The sequence below is a fragment of the Lissotriton helveticus genome, chromosome 4_1 (genome assembly GCF_964261635.1).
Source record: "Lissotriton helveticus chromosome 4_1, aLisHel1.1, whole genome shotgun sequence".
Lineage (NCBI taxonomy): Eukaryota > Metazoa > Chordata > Amphibia > Caudata > Salamandridae > Lissotriton > Lissotriton helveticus.
The window spans coordinates 497,929,182-497,945,173 of NC_136063.1; the positions used below are offsets into that span (position 1 = coordinate 497,929,182).

General features: G+C 42.8%; 1 protein-coding gene across 1 annotated transcript in view; it reads right to left on the reverse strand.

Annotated features, from left to right (window-relative positions):
• The window catches only part of RALYL (RALY RNA binding protein like), a 1,751,515-nt gene that overhangs the window by 530,148 nt on the left and 1,205,375 nt on the right, over window positions 1-15,992 (reverse strand). The window lies entirely within an intron of this gene.

Sequence of the window (15,992 nt, forward strand, 5' to 3'; positions counted from 1 at the left end):
TAGTTTCAATACAAAATGTCCTGCGTGATGTCATTACCTACTTTCTGTCACGGTGGCCTGTTTTCCGAGTGGAATAAAATGGCATCCACAACCATTCTCCAGGCTGACAGAGGCCTGGCTGCCTTGTCATCAAATTGACCTCAGTTAAAAAATAGTCCACTTTGGGTAATACAATACATCACAAATAAATACACTCAACTAAATAAACATATCACCAGAACATAACACCCCCACCATCAAAGGGTCAAGTGCTCAAAACTTATATATATATAAATATTTTATTAAAAATAACCAAACATGTGGTCACACATAGAAAATATTTTTCATACAATATTAAAAACCTTGCATCAAAAATAAAAACACAATGTGCATCTTACAACACAAAAAAAGTTAAAAAGCAAACAATTCAGTGGAATATTGGGAGAATCTGCAAGAAAGTTCTTTCTTGTTATAGAGAGATAAAATCATCTGACAAAGATCATTTGTATAACAAATTATTTTTTGAATATACGTGACTCAATTGTCACACCAAACGTCCTCACAGTCTAAAATGTGTCTCTCTCAGTGAGCATCGACACATTTCGGTTGCTCCTAGTGTTTGACCGCCACTTTCTTCAGGACAAGAGACAATATCTATCAAATCCAAATCTGTACATAACCATAAAAACAGGAAATATAAAACAAATAAAACAACAATTAACCCTTGATGTGTACAAACTTAGACAGTGTTTATATCCTGGTGATATATCTAACCATCCACAACCTCTATCATACAAAGGACACAATCTAAACTTTTATATAAAAAGTAGCAGCAAATATGCGCCGTATGGGCCTCTTATATTAGAGTGCAGGAGTAACCTTGCATTAAAGGTACACATTCTGGGTTTATACCTCCCTCACATTTTAGTCAATGTTCCTGTCCTAATATTTTATATTCATACATTTAGGCTCAATCATACATTGATCCCAATCTTGGCCCCAGCTACAAGTGCCAGCGTATAGGTACCTTTTCTAGATTCCTGGTATCTTTCAATGTGATAGGCAAGTATCGCCTCACAGATACATTATCGGGGGTGTAAAAAGACCTCCCTCTCGGTAAGACACCCAGGTTCTTGGAGCGGATACTGTGGAGTGAATACAAAAATATCCAATCAGTTTCGGGTTTTTAGAAGAAAAATATAAAAAAAATATTTGAAAGCTGAGAGCCAATAACTCCAACTCCTATATTTTCCGCACCCAAAGTTGAGAGATGAAAGATAGAACACAGGTTTCTACTCAGACCTGTCTCTGTAATATGGTGCAAGACACAATGTTGTTACTTGTGAATATAATCCCAATTACTTTTATAAATGCATATTCAAAAATGAATGTAGAGCCTCTTCTCCATGTTGCTCCAAAAACGAGTTTCAAACCTTCCTTTTCTAATATAAACATTACACATACCCAGCCCGGTCACACACTTATAACAGAGCTAAATTGATTACTCAAAAATGCATGGGTATCTTTCCTCCTAACGCTACAGATTTGGATTTCTCTCACCTTTTCGTAGTGTATATAATGTTTCTGTTGTGTGATGCACTGTATTGGATAGACAGGACTGAGTGTTATCCCCCGATAATGTATCTGTGAGGCGATACTTGCCTATCACATTGAAAGATACCAGGAATATAGAAAAGGTACCTATACGCTGGCACTTGTAGCTGGGGCCAAGATTGGGATCAATGTATGATTGTGCCTAAATGTATGAATATAAAATATTAGGACAGAAACATTGACTAAAATGTGAGGGAGGTATAAACCCAGAATGTGTACCTTTAGTGCAAGGCTACTCCTGCACTCTAATATAAGAGGCCCATACGGCACATATTTGCTGCTACTTTTTATATAAAAGTTAAGAATGTGTCCTTTGTATGATAGAGGTTGTGGATGGTTAGATGTATCACCAGGATATAAACACTGTCTAAGTTTATACACATCAAGGGTTAATGGTTGTTTTATTTGTTTTATATTTCCTGTTTTCATGGTTATGTACATATTCGGATTTGGGAGACAGTGTCCCTCGTCCTGAAGGTGGCGGTCAAACACTAGCAACCACTGAAACACGTTGATGCTCACTGAGAGAGACACATTTTAGACCGTGAGGACGGTTGGTGTGACAATTGAGTCACGTATATACAAAAAAATTAATTGTTATACAAATTATCTTTGTCAGATGATTTTGTCTCTCTATGACAAGAAAGAACTTTCTTGCAGGTTCTCCCAATATTGCACTGAATTGTTTGCTTTTTAACTTTTTTGTGTTATAAGATGTACATTGTGTTTTTATTTTTGATGCAAGGTTTTTAATATTGTATGGAAAATATTTTCTATGTGTGACCACGTGTTTGGTTATTTTTAATAAAATATTCGTATATATACGTTTTGAGCACTTCACCCTCTGATGGTGGGGGTGTTATGTTCTGGTGATATGTTTATTTGGTTGAGTGTAGGATTTGTGATGTTTTGATTTACCCAAAGGGGACTATTTTTTGACTGAGATCAATTTGGTGCCCTACTCTTTTGGGGTGAAGGGGCCCCTCTCATTGTTTTGAGATGCACTGCCATCAATCCTTGTCTCACGCACACCACCACCTACCTCCTAGCCCTTTCTATCCCTCTGTCAGCCATGCTGCCATTTTTGGTGGTCATGTAGACATCCATAACCTCGGTATTTGCTGTTTGGCGAGAAGCAATGACACCAACTCAAATTATGCATGCTTTTTAGTTTTTAAGGCTTAGCAAACAACCCCAGCAGACAAGTCTACTGACGTTTGATACTTTTAAGCCTGTTGCCCAGGTGTAATAACAAAGGTAACTGACCATCTATGCAGCCAGTCCACCACACCCTTTTCCTTTATGTCCCAATAGTTCCTGGTATTTTTCCCTTTTTAGCACAGTTGGAGGCTGGTAAAATAAAACTACCTATCTAGTGCTCTTTTGGCAGAAACGTGGTGTGCACCTAGACTGGGGAGAACCTAAATTAATGTCCACACTTCGTCTTGCGGGTTTGACCCCCTCAACCTATTTGACCAGTTCCCAGCTAGGGGCGGCATGTACTAAGTGATGGAAAGCGGAGGCTGCAATGATTTGTTTTGCCTGCTTGTGCCACTTATACATAAAGATCTGTGCCTGGTTGCAAAATAGTGCATTCAGTATAGGCTTCCCCGAAGCCCCCCAGAGGAGGAAACACTGTGCCAACCTGGCTGGTTGGTATTTCTTAAAGTACCTACACTGCACGGACACCGACTGGCCATGGGCTACTGCCCAAAAGGAAAGTTCTGGGACTATAAGCAGAACCTGGAACTCCAGGTCAGGGAAGCTAGGACCAAACCGGAGGACCTGGTGAAAATCTGCGGGACCATCATGAGCTTAGTATGTCATAGGTGCTGGAAGAAGCGTCCCTAGCCACACATGGAGGCCCCTTGCCCCTGGAATGCAGTGGACACTTGATTGGCCCTATTGGCCAGCCTGACACCTACCACATCAGTACGCGGATCTGTTCCTGCAGATTGAGAAGACATTGACTCAGTTATGCTTGGTCCCCGAGTCATTAAATCTTCTTTTTTCAAGGGACTGACAAAGACCCTAATCATAAATCGGAGAAAATTATGTCTTCCATGCTCCATAACTCTGATCACTGAAAACTAAGACACTTGATTCTGTTTTTTGCAGGATCACATTTCTTCTACAGGTTGCATTGTGTACTTCCATGAGATTTCTGGAGTCCACAAGCGGTTCAAGACATGGGAACCGTGTCTAAGTTCAAAACAGTTGCACTGCACAACCAAATCTCTGGGTAGCTCGCCTCTTTGTCTGGATTAATTTTGTGCACTAGCGCATGTGTCAAGTATTTATATCCTCTCTAAGTAATATGTTACAATAGATCTGGTTAAATCTCACATTATATGAATCTTCCTTGACATCCATACACACAGTGTCCCACTCATGGCACAATCTGTGTTCCATTTCCTCTACACCATCAAACTATCAGAGCAGCTCTTCCCATACCTTTACAGACTTCATAAAGCACTTATAGTTTTACCACAGACAGATGCACCCTGAATCCACCTGGACATATCCAAATCTATTAACAATATTTGAAGCTCAATCAACTACACAGAGTCGCGTCTGAGGCAGAGACTACCAGTCTTCCATAAATCACAAGGCAATCACAACAGAGATGAGTCCTCGGGCTTCTATATGCTTCCAAGCAATGCTTCCCTTAATGCACAAGTCCCTCACATTGGTGTGTATATGTTTTCTTTCTAAGCTCTTGACATATGCAAATGTGTTGCAGAAACCTCCATGAACAGCCCTCAGAATCGACCAAGTTACCTAATGCCCGATAAAAGAGCCAGCAACAACATGTTTCAACCATGCATGCAAGCTCAGGCTGATAATCAGCACTTAATTTGAGCCTGAAGATGCCAGTGGGGCCCACCTTGCCCATGCCCAAGGCCTGCTCTGACCACAGTTTTACATCATAGAACGTCACAGAGGGCTGTTGGAGCTTTGATGAAAAGCTAAAGAATGGATGGCGCCTAGACGTACATTTTATTGGCTCCCAAGCTTCTGTGAGAGGAGTGGATCGCTTCCTGCTACTGCATGGAGCTGTGTGAGAGCGCGTGCCTCCTTCCTGTACTGTGCTGACTCCGCCCTGAGACCGCTCCCTTGTGTGTGTGCTGGGACATGCGTGCTGGGAGGATACCCCAGCGACAAACCCAGCTGTGGAGATTCACTGCCCAGCATCAGAGGGAGCAGGGCGTGGGGGGGGGGGGGGGGGGGGAGGGGGGTGATCGAGTGCTCACTTACACTTTCTGTGCTACATGGGGAGATTGCCTCTCTTCACGAGAGTAATTATTTAATTTGCATGTTTCCGTCACGTAGGGCGATAAACTCCATTAATTAATCTGGGGTGGGTGTGTCATTCAATATCTCCGATTAGACACTTTATTTTCCATGGATTTTAAAAGGAGAGAATGTATTGAAATCCAGTGTAACGGATCTATAGAGTCTCCTGTAGATTGTTTGATAAAGAACTCTTTTGGGACTCGCATTTCTCGGGATCAATCGCCTTACCCTTTGCATCGCCACATGATTAACTTAGTTTTCGAAATACCGCCCTCGAGACCTCGGTATATTGATTTCACAGCTGTAATTCTATACAGCTAAATAATGCACATTTTTGTGTAGGGAGAAATATAATTATGTCTGATATGCTATGACCCTGGAAGTAGACGCGACCCCTTCAATCGACGTTCTGCTTCCCTATATCTTGCAATCTGCATCATTACTGTCTGTCAGTGTGATCCCGGCTGCATTTCAAGCACTTCCAGTTATTCTTCTGCTGGAACCGGGTTTAGGGCCGGCAGTCTGTTATGATAGCGCCGCAGTGCAGTCATATAGGACATACATCTGCAAGCGCTAAAGCGGCACTCCGTGATCTTCAGTGTTTGACGTGCTGAGCGTAGCTGGCAGTCTTGGAGGGGTTGCTACTGGGAGCTTAGTGGACTGAAGGTTTTCTTTTCCACTTACCAGCACAGCCTGATTTAAAGAACTCACTTTAAGCCGGTGGTTCCCAGTGCTCGGCACTGGAACGGAGTTAAGAACACTGGCCTTTATTACAGTCTACCACGTGGTGGCGCTGTTTGACTACTTTCGGAATGAGCACAACAACAGTTGTTTAATATTTTGATATACGTTAAAAATGAGTAATACCTGCCACCATTCTTACAGCTTTGGGTAGCCTGGAATAGTCTGAGCTGTCACACGTGTAGGAGTGTGATGGTTAGTAGAAACGGCACGGGTAGTGGTGGACGGCGTCCACCCACCTTTTTCAAAGGGTGGACGCCGTCCACCCTGCCAAGCAGTTGGGCCCCACTGAAAAAGATGCTGAATTCGTCCCGGTATAATTTCCAAACACCTGGACACTTTCAGCAGCACCTGCACGTTGTTGTCTGATTTCCATCCACAACAATGTGCAGGCGGGGACGGGATAGGGCTCTCTTATTTCTGACTCCTGCTGGATTTGAGGGGGGAATCACGCCTCCTTTTGTTCGAGTCTCCTGGCTGGCAGCAGCCAGGAGACTCAAACCTATATGGAAATGCAACAGAGGGGAAACAGGCTCACACCTTGTTAGCACTTCACACATACTTAAGAGAGGCAGCTTTTCACTTTGTTCAGGCTCTATTTATGAGATTTGCATGCACTGTAAGAAGTCCGATGTGTTGATCTTTCCGAGTATTTGCACAAAATAAATATTATTTATATAGCGCTTACTACCCCTGTGGAGGTTTTGTAATAATTTAAATATCACAATTTTTTTTCTTTTAAAGCACTATGGTTTATGTGAAGCGTACAAAAGAGTGAATCTTCTGGCTAAATCAGCAGGGTTTGCAAGTATACACGAAATGTGCTAGAATGTACTCATGATAGACCTGCTAAACATATATGTGAGGGCTTAAGATCTGATATCACTTCTTGTGATGCCACTTCCTGTGATGTCACGCGCCATTATGTCACGCGCCGCGATACCACTTGCATACTGATTAATTAGGTTATTCCCCCGCTTCTTTTTTTAGGACTTGCGCCCTGTTAGTAGGTGTGTGGGTCATATCATTGGCAGGAGTAAAGGCTGGCACAAGCTGCAGTGGCCTCCTGACGAGAGCCCTAGCACTTGTGTTTTTTTTTTTTACGAACTAAGTACTGCCTGTGTTAGTTGGGTCCTGGTTGGGAGTAGGGGGCAAAGGCCAATGACAGCAGCGCCGAACCCTCCCCTTACGTGTCAACAGACTCAGCAGGCCATCGAGGTAAAACACAGACACACTCAACATGCCAGGCGCGAAACGCCCATTGGACTCAAAGGGCTTCAGCCCCCCCTATCCCCTCCCGTCGTGTGTGGCAGCCCGGGCTGAGACAGCTTCCCGGGCACACATACAGCCGCACCCGAGTACTTCACAGGTCTTTTAACCCCTTCGATGCTGATGACGGCCCCCAGCCGTCATGCATCACGGGGCTCGTGTGCTGATGACGGCTGGGGGCCGTCATAAAGCCACCTACTTCGAAAAACGCCGCACAGGCGCAGAATCGCGGCCACGCCCAAGGGGTTAAAGACCTTTTGCTTGTTAATGAGGCTTTGATGTCTCCCCCCCCCCCGCTTAGAGCCCCTGCAGCTCTACTCTGCCCTTTGCTTGAAGAATCAGCCCCCCCCCCGAAATGTTTTCTTAGCCCTACCCGAAATTTGACTCTAATTGCGCCTCTGCTACATCTGCTGCCTTCAAAGGTTGGCCAAGAGGCCGTGTGGGCGGCGTGATCAGTGTCTGTGTACATGCCAGATAAGCAGGTCTGTGCGTGCTCTTTATGGAGGCAAGTCTATGTGGGCGTTTATACTAATAATGGCCATTCATTAAGCACACACTATACACTGAATTGCTTTGGCACTTAGTAATAGATGCTACTTCCTATTCAACTCCATGGTAAACAGTGTATTCATTTTCGAAACATGCAGCTGCTTGCAGTGTGAGCCTAACCCTCTGAGTAGTTTTACCAGAAATAGGTCTTGCCACCTGAAGGTTACAGAAAGTTCTCTGCAACAAATGTATTTTCTTACTGACCTATTCTATTATGACATCAGTCTTTGACCTGTAGGTTACATTCAGTGCTCTGCAGCAGGCACATTAACCATCTAAGCGACTGCCTGGTTAATGACGCCGCTGACCGGCAGAATACACACAGCTCTCTGAATACGTGTATTAACTACCTAAGTTACGTCATCAGTATTGTACCAGGAGATATGTTGGGTTTAAAGAGATCTCTACAGTGAGTGCCTCGACAATCAAGGATACCTAAAAATGTGACGAGTTGGTGACTAAAATAGGAAATCAGAACAATCACATTTTGTCTTATCCAAGACTTTGTGGGCAGTTTAAAAAAGAAAGCGGAAGTACTCGTCATCTGTGGGCCACCAATCAATGGCTCTACCGCATGACTCCACCCTGACACCAACCCCCATCCCGAGACTATTAAGTGCTTAGAAGTAAAGCACTGTATATTTAAGAATGATGTATGTGCACATTGCGAGGCAATGTAGGTATTTTCTTCAAGTAAGTCCCTGAAGATTTTGATGTGAACATGTATTGCGTTATTTGTTCTCCCACGGGGCAGCTAAATTGGGATAATATGCGTTTTCAGTTTTTACAGCCTTTTCAACAGTTGAAATAATACTGTTGTATCAATACCTAGGAAATGGTGTATTTGTAAATGGGACACATTTTGTTTCTATTAAATAAGTAGGCTTAACTGGGCGATATAAGAAGCTTGTCATGTGCTCAGAGGAAGTGCACACGTGCATGCGTTGTGAACACACGTGCATGCATTGTCCACTCCTGTGCTAAAATATCTCATTTTTGGAGCACTAGCTTCCACCATCTTGGAGTTTGAAGGCGCTATAAATAATAAGTGTTCTGTTCATATCACCCAGCTGTGCTCCATCTACCAACCTGAGAAGCTTTTAAAACTGCCCGAAGACCGTCCAAAGACCCCCGGAGCAGGCACGATAACCCGCTGAGCCACCGAGCCCGTGTATCCCGCTAAAGATAAGGACTTTACAAGCCATGTCTTTTGTGACCAGAGGAGCCTGGAGGCACTCAGACAGCCCGCTCTACAGGGAGATTGATTGCATCGCGCGTTCCTTTAATTGTCCACTTTTATCAGGACGGCATTATGTCATCATTCATAAAATATAGCAGCACTTTTATAAGTAGCAAAGCTGATTTTGGACATATTAATCTTCCGCATTTCACTTCAGCTTAATTTTCGCGGAGATGAGATCTTTCTGGGAAGCCGCGTCCATATCAGAGGGGGCCAAAGAGAGCGCTCGGGGTAGGATGACTGTGGGCAGATTCGAAACTAGTACATTTCTATTAGATTTCTGTCATCGAGCTGACAAAGGATTTATAATTCCAGCCTAAGAGTCTGTCAGTGTCAAAGGAGTCGTGGTGAGCACACACGTCTTGCCCGTGCCGGCTCGAGCCACAGCAACTTTCGTTTGTATCTGGTACGATTTTGGGCCTAAATGCTGTCTGTTTCCTCTTTATTCAAGCTGTGTCTCCTTGTAGTGTTCCAGATATTATTGTTATGAACATAAAACCCTTCTTGTGGCTACCGGGGATCCTTTATGGCCAAATAAACGTCAATTACGTTAAATTCAACGTGCACATGTATTTAATAAAAAACATAAAAAGGAAATGTGTGGAAGGCCAAACCACAAGCAGGGAAACAATTCAACAAAGATAAAGCAGGTTTACTGCAAGAGTGACAATGAGTTTTTACTGCTGTGAGAGGACAATTATTTTTAATCTTAAAAAAGATAGCTGCAGCCCTAATTCCTGGAGATGGAGCTTGCTCGGGTAAGCACCCTTTGCTGAGGTCACTATTGTGACACCACTCATAAGATCCGGGTCTTTAACGTATTAATGAAACAGAAAACACACGTGGCAGCGAGCCCGGTGAAGAAACTACTTTTATGTTTTTCAAACAATCCTATTCCCACTACTTCAAAATGCAGGTGGGCGACGAGCCATATTTATACCAAAATCTTGTGGGGGTCACCTGTTCCCAGTGAGGGGATTTTAAATGAGGGTTTGAGGAATGTTTGTGACAGGAGGTAAAACAGAGGCTGCTTCTGTCTTTCCCTGTCAAGGTGGACTGTGGGCTGGCCTGGAAATGCCTTTCTCTCCTCTAATAGGTATCTACCTAAAATCTCTTATTGTCTCTGGTTGCAGGAACAGGGTCTCAATTACACGCATGGGGCTGCGTAAAAAAGGCTGGGGGTAAGTTACATGTTGCAAGAAAGGCGGCGCTCTTTCTTGCTGGGCTTCTGTCCTGCCCTGTACTCACTGCTGGCGAGACCTCTCCCCATCATTTCCTGGTCATCCACAGGCCTGTGTGAAAATGCAAACAATTTATGAATGCTACGCGGCTCCAACTTTGGCGTGTAGAGTGTAGGATTATCAAGAAGTCTTTTTAAGCTCCTTCAGCCTAGCCGCTTATTTTTGTTTGTAGAAGCCGGTCCTCAAAAAATCATACCTGGATCATTGGCAAACCCCAGACGTGTATATGCCCATGACGTATATTGGTCTTATCACTTCAGCATTTACAAGGAGTCCAAAATGCTGTGATATGTTTCATCTTTGGATGAGAAGGGAGGGCTTTAAACCTGTTCCTCTTGAGAAGGCCTCACCGCCTCCTGGTTAAAATGCACGCCCGATTCAGGACCCTCTGTTTCACCTTTCACCTTATGCCTCACCTTTAAAGCATTACATGGTTTCGGCCCGGTGTTTCTTAAACAGAAGCTTACCTTCTATCAACCCAATAGATCACTTAGATCTGAACATCTGTACCAACTGACAGTGCCACGGACCAGGACTGTCACTTGGGGTGATAGATGTTTTACAAACACCGCAGCCAGACTTTGGAATACTCTTCCGATGGTGATAAGATCTACCTCATCATTGTTTCAGTTTAGAAAGCTGCTGAAAACTTGGTTGTTTGACCAATAACTACTCCGCTCACTGCACCACTTTTGAGTTGTGATAATGTTCTCACTGAGATAATAAGCTGAGTTACAGCGCCAAGACGCCCACGGGTATAAGCCTCGCTTTATAAATCTTTAAAATAAAAATAAATAAATGGCTTGGTCCTTTAACTCAACTGAAAAGCCTGTGTTTTACATTCCTTCTTTTAAATAGTCATGTGTAGAACTTGGGTTTCCAGTGGTCCCTAAAGGTAAGACCATAGATCATAGGAAAGTCTCCGCCTAAATGAAATCAACTCTCCTTTGAGATTCACTAATTTCCAATTTTGAGACCGTTTTGGAAAGCACTTAAAACTTCTAAACAACTACTTCTCTAGGTTGAGTTTCTCCTTTAAGCTGCGGGGCTATTTCTTGGAAGCTCTTCAGTACCAAAACTATGGAATTTTGCTATTGGCTCACAGTAAGTACATTTTTATAAAATGTACCAATCTCACACCATGGGAGTTTCTGTTAAGTTACGGATTTGTAATCCAGTTGGCAGCAATAACATCCTTCAGGTCAAGAGAGGTTATCGGTCTGAATATATGAGTTAATACTAATTATTTTTGTAGAAGAAAGAATTATAAGGTATTGCATTTTATAATGTTTTTATAGTTCTTCCTGCTGCCGATCTACATATTTGAGTCTGAGAGGGTGCTTTTAATAAACTTACAAAAATAAAACGTGTGAAGAAATAACATGCAGTTTATATTGAACTGACATGACTTTTAAATGTGAAAAAAATGCTACGCAGACATAAAAATGTAAGCCTTAAAAGCTGCTTTAAGCAACTTGCTAAAAAGGGTTTGAATAAAACGTGAAAAGGACCTGCACAAAATGCTTGAAAGGCTCACCTCAGCTTAACCTTGTCTTTTAGAAGAAAGTTTGCTTGAAACTTGGTGAACTGTTTCAGTTAATTTCTAAAGGAAAGCTGCAGTCATGGACAAAAATATATATTTTACAATTTACATTTTGATGCTGAATGATATTGTGTAGAAAATGTTTTCTTTAGGCATATTTTGTTTTGATCAAAAGCTTGTAAATGTCATCCTTCACACAGAAAACCATTTACAATTTGACCTCAGCTTTCTTACTTGCTGAGAAAGAAGAAAGCACACCTATTAAAAAATCCATTGCTCATGTCATGACCTTTTCTTTTTAACATTTTGTGTTTCAAATGAATGAATTTCCTGCTTAATAATATCTTTTCTTTCAGCTGAGGTAACACCTTTTTATGAGAAGCTCTGCAATTATTGATTACTAATTTTTAGCTTCATACTCTATTCTATTCTATTCTCTCACTTTTAAACTCTTCATGGGTTCTGACTGACACCATTTTCACCTCATTCTTAAAATTGGGATTATGTCCTTTATGGAACCTGCTAAATGCATTATTCGCTAACCATATTTTTTATTAACCTCATCACTGCGGCGTGAATTCCGCCGCAGTGCTGAACATTCCGATCGCGGGCGTGGTCATGACGGCTCCCGGCCGTCATCAGCACACGCCCACCGTGACTCATGACGGCCAGGAGCCATCATGAGCATGGAAGAGGTTAACAATTCTGTAATCTGGTTGATATTTGACTGCCCAATAAGGAATCTGTATTTACTAAACTTTTAATGAGAAAAGACAACCCTACAAAACTACTTACGACTCTCATTATTGACTGAACTTGGAAATAGTATTGTAATTGTGATTTATGCGATTATAGCTCCATCCACCCGAGAAAACTAAAATGGTCTGATGCCAGGGAAGACAAGAAAGGATAAAGAAAAATCCCCATCAAGTCATTAAGTGTGTCAGCGAGTGAGAGTTCTAGATACTGCACAGTAAATCACTGCACACATTTCGGATGTGATGGCGGAAGCAAAGAGACTGAGAGCGTGAAGATAATGCAGGATCCCTTTGCTGTGAGTCTCCAACAGGTCAGCCAGCAGACCAGTTTCCCAGATGTGTGAAGTACGGCAAGACGAAAGCGTGCACCACTCCAGCTCAAGTAGTGGTGACCGTGATTCAATATCCACCGATGGGCGAGCCAGTAAAGACTCTTCTATACGAGGCACGCCGTTTAGAAAGCATGGATATTGGAGCAAATTTGCTCCATCATTGACAGTTCTCTGCTTGCTGCTTTAAAACGTGGATAAGAGAGTTTTTGCATATCTAAGTATTGGGCATCCCAGCATAACAAGAGCAATGGGTTGAGAAGCATCTGATAAACAAAAGACAATTTGCAGATTTGAACACAAACTTGCTTACCCCTAACCTATTTTGGCCACAGAAACCATGACTACTATCACCATGTATTAAAGTCAGGCCTACCAGCCCACTGTCACAAACTCTAAAAACAATATGTACGCATCAGCGCTGAACATTTGGCACCTAAATGCATACAGTGGGCAGGTTCCGCATCAACCTACATCTTGGGTGTATTCAGCGCAACACTATGCAGCCAGGGCCTGTGTCAATATGGGAACGTCCGGTGTACAAGGAACACTTAGATATTCCTTGGGTGTGTCTGCCAATGAGGGTGCAGGAATGATTGCCCGCTGGTAGGCACAGGTATCTCCCACATGGAAACTTGGTGGTTACATTTCAGACATTTCTTGAAGGAAAGCCCCTCTGGATTTCCTCTTTTTAACTAAATTCATTTCTACTGCTGAGAGCTAAATTTTATTTAGTCCAATAGCCTCATATATGCTGCTGTACTGACGGTCAACGAAGTGCAAAGGTGCAAGAAATTACTCTTACGTGCTTCTCATTTTCACTGACTTGATACATGTCCAACTTCATGCTGTAGCACATACAATACAATATCAGAGGGGCGTTTTTTAAGGGTTCAGCCAAACGCCACCCCTTTCCAGGAAGGCTCCATTTCTCAATCACATTAATAATTATTGTTTTCCATACAGCCCTTTATGCCACACTTGTACCTTCCTAAGCACTGTAATTTAGCGGTGGGTGAAGTTTCTTTAATTATGGTAAACGGATGCAAAACTTTGAGCAATTCCATCCATTTTCTCTGGTTTCACATCCGCCTGCCCCAGATTTTTTAAATGGTGTAATGCCGGCAGGATACACCACAGCACAAGTATTCGTCGTCCGCGAATGGAGGAACTTGATGAATGAGGGATACTTTTGTAGTCCAGCATTGACAGAGTCGGGAAATGCAACTGTCATAATGGTAGCTACATTTTGCTAATTACAATGCGCAGCCCCCGCCAGTGCATGAAAGCAGGTTCCCCAGCAGGGTAGCCTGCGTGTAGTGCCTTCCTCCTAAAATGTCAAGAGGACCAGTAGGCAGGCGCTGCTCAAACATTTTCCTGCTGAACAGCGTGCTTTCAAGCGCAATGTAAAGGGTCTGGAAAATATATGTAACTTAATGCAATTATAATTAATGTAGTTATGTTGCCTATCTCATCAGAGTGCTCCTAAAGCCGTCTGTTTGGACCTTGAACTTTGTGTTTTTTTCCACCTGCTAATTTACCCTAATTCTGCTCCACATGCACAAAAGTGGGGATTTTGTCTGTTTCAAAATTTGCTCAAAACGTTCGCCCAGCAGTACATAACAGAAGTCATTATTATCCAATTTAATAGTAAACGCATATAAATTTGTCTAATTGTAAGTGGTAACTTTTTAGGCAAAAGGGGTATTTTAAACTTTTGTGAGCAGGTATAGGTGTGTCAGTTCAGGTGTGAGGGAACTTAAGAGCAGAGTAAATGAGGAACATTGAATCGCTATAAACCTTTGAGAGGACAGCACTATTTGCTGCTGTCGCAGAGTGCATAAGCCAAGACAGCGTCTTCTCGGAGACGCAAGACGCTAGTACTGTCATAGAGCTTGAGAGTAAACAGGACATCTTCTCAGTGGCCCAAGATGCCTGTGCCATCATAGAGCACAAGTCAACAGATCATCTCCTCAGTGACAAAAGAGGCCAATACTGTCAAAGAGCACAAGACTCAGAGAGCGTTATGTTATGTGTATTTGTAAAGGCGAAATCACCCTGGCGCTGAGCAGGTGTGTTTGCCTATCACTGCCTAAGGTAGGTTGGTTAAATGAAATGCCAGGTCTTCAGCTTCTTGCGGAATTCAAGAACAGAGGCGGAGGCTTTGATGAGCATCTTCTCAGAGACCCAAGATGGCAGTACTGTCGTAGAGCACGAGAGTCAACTGGGCATCCTCTCAGAGACCCATAGGCCCAGTGCATAGCTTTGCAGTCATTGCAATGTCTTCATTGTAGGAGGGTCCCGAAATTGCTCTTTAATAAAACAGTTGCATGCAGCTTCCCCTTTCCTCCTTTCTGCTTCAGATGTAGCAATAGCTCAGAGGGTGAATGGATTGAAGGTAATGTGGACCATAAGTGAATTGAATCAGTCAAGCCCGGTTAGAAAATGCGCTCTGCAGCCTGCTGGCATGTCTAAAACTGGAAGCAGTCACCCAGACACAGCATACCTAGGCTGTGCTTCCAGCCTGTTCAGACACAGTGCCATCTGAAATTATGTCACTGCCTGCACACCAGGCTATTGCGTGCCTACCCACCAGCATTCAAGAAAAAAACAGCAGTGTACACAGCAAACAGATGCTGGAGGTCGATACACAGCTGTTAGTAAACAGGCACGCCATTGGCGTGGAGTCGCTCATAAGAGCCAGTAAGAAGCAAATGTGGATATAAGTAAATGCACGGCTTTGGGGAGAAGTAAACCTGCCCCTGGAACATAGAAGAATGTCAGCAAATGCCTGAACGATGCAAGGATTTTCAGCATTATGTGCAAAGTACCATTTTACCGACTGGAGTGATTCATGTACACCAATAAATAGTTCAGACCCTTTTCTGTGATTTGGAACCACCACTAGAAAGATTATTTTCCTGCATGCGTAGGCCATCATGACATTCCTGGAAATGCATTCAATTGCATGACATGCATTGAAGCATTTTTTTGGGTATCAACCCGTTATTCATATTTGGCTCAGCAATACATCACAGAAAAGTATAAGAGAGAATTGAGAGTAAGAATGTAGAACAATCTGGGATCTATGCTAAGGGATATTGCAAAGGACTACACACAAAGTCTCCAATTCCCTGCCAATCACTGTATCATAGCTAGCCAACTAAATAACCTAGACAGGAGGAGAAAGCGAGGAAATTGAGTGAAAAGAGTCAAAGAAAAAAGACAGGAACTTATATTGCCAAAACCATGTTCAGGGTAAGGACTGGGAAATCCTCCATGATTTTGCAAAAAGAGAACTCCAAACAAAGAGGGAGGCCTGAATGATTCACGTACGCTGTGGGTCTAAGGAGCATTCCATAATTTACTTCTTGAGGTCTTAGAGGGAAGCAGCAATAATGTTGTAAGATCTCCAAGATAGCATTACCGAAA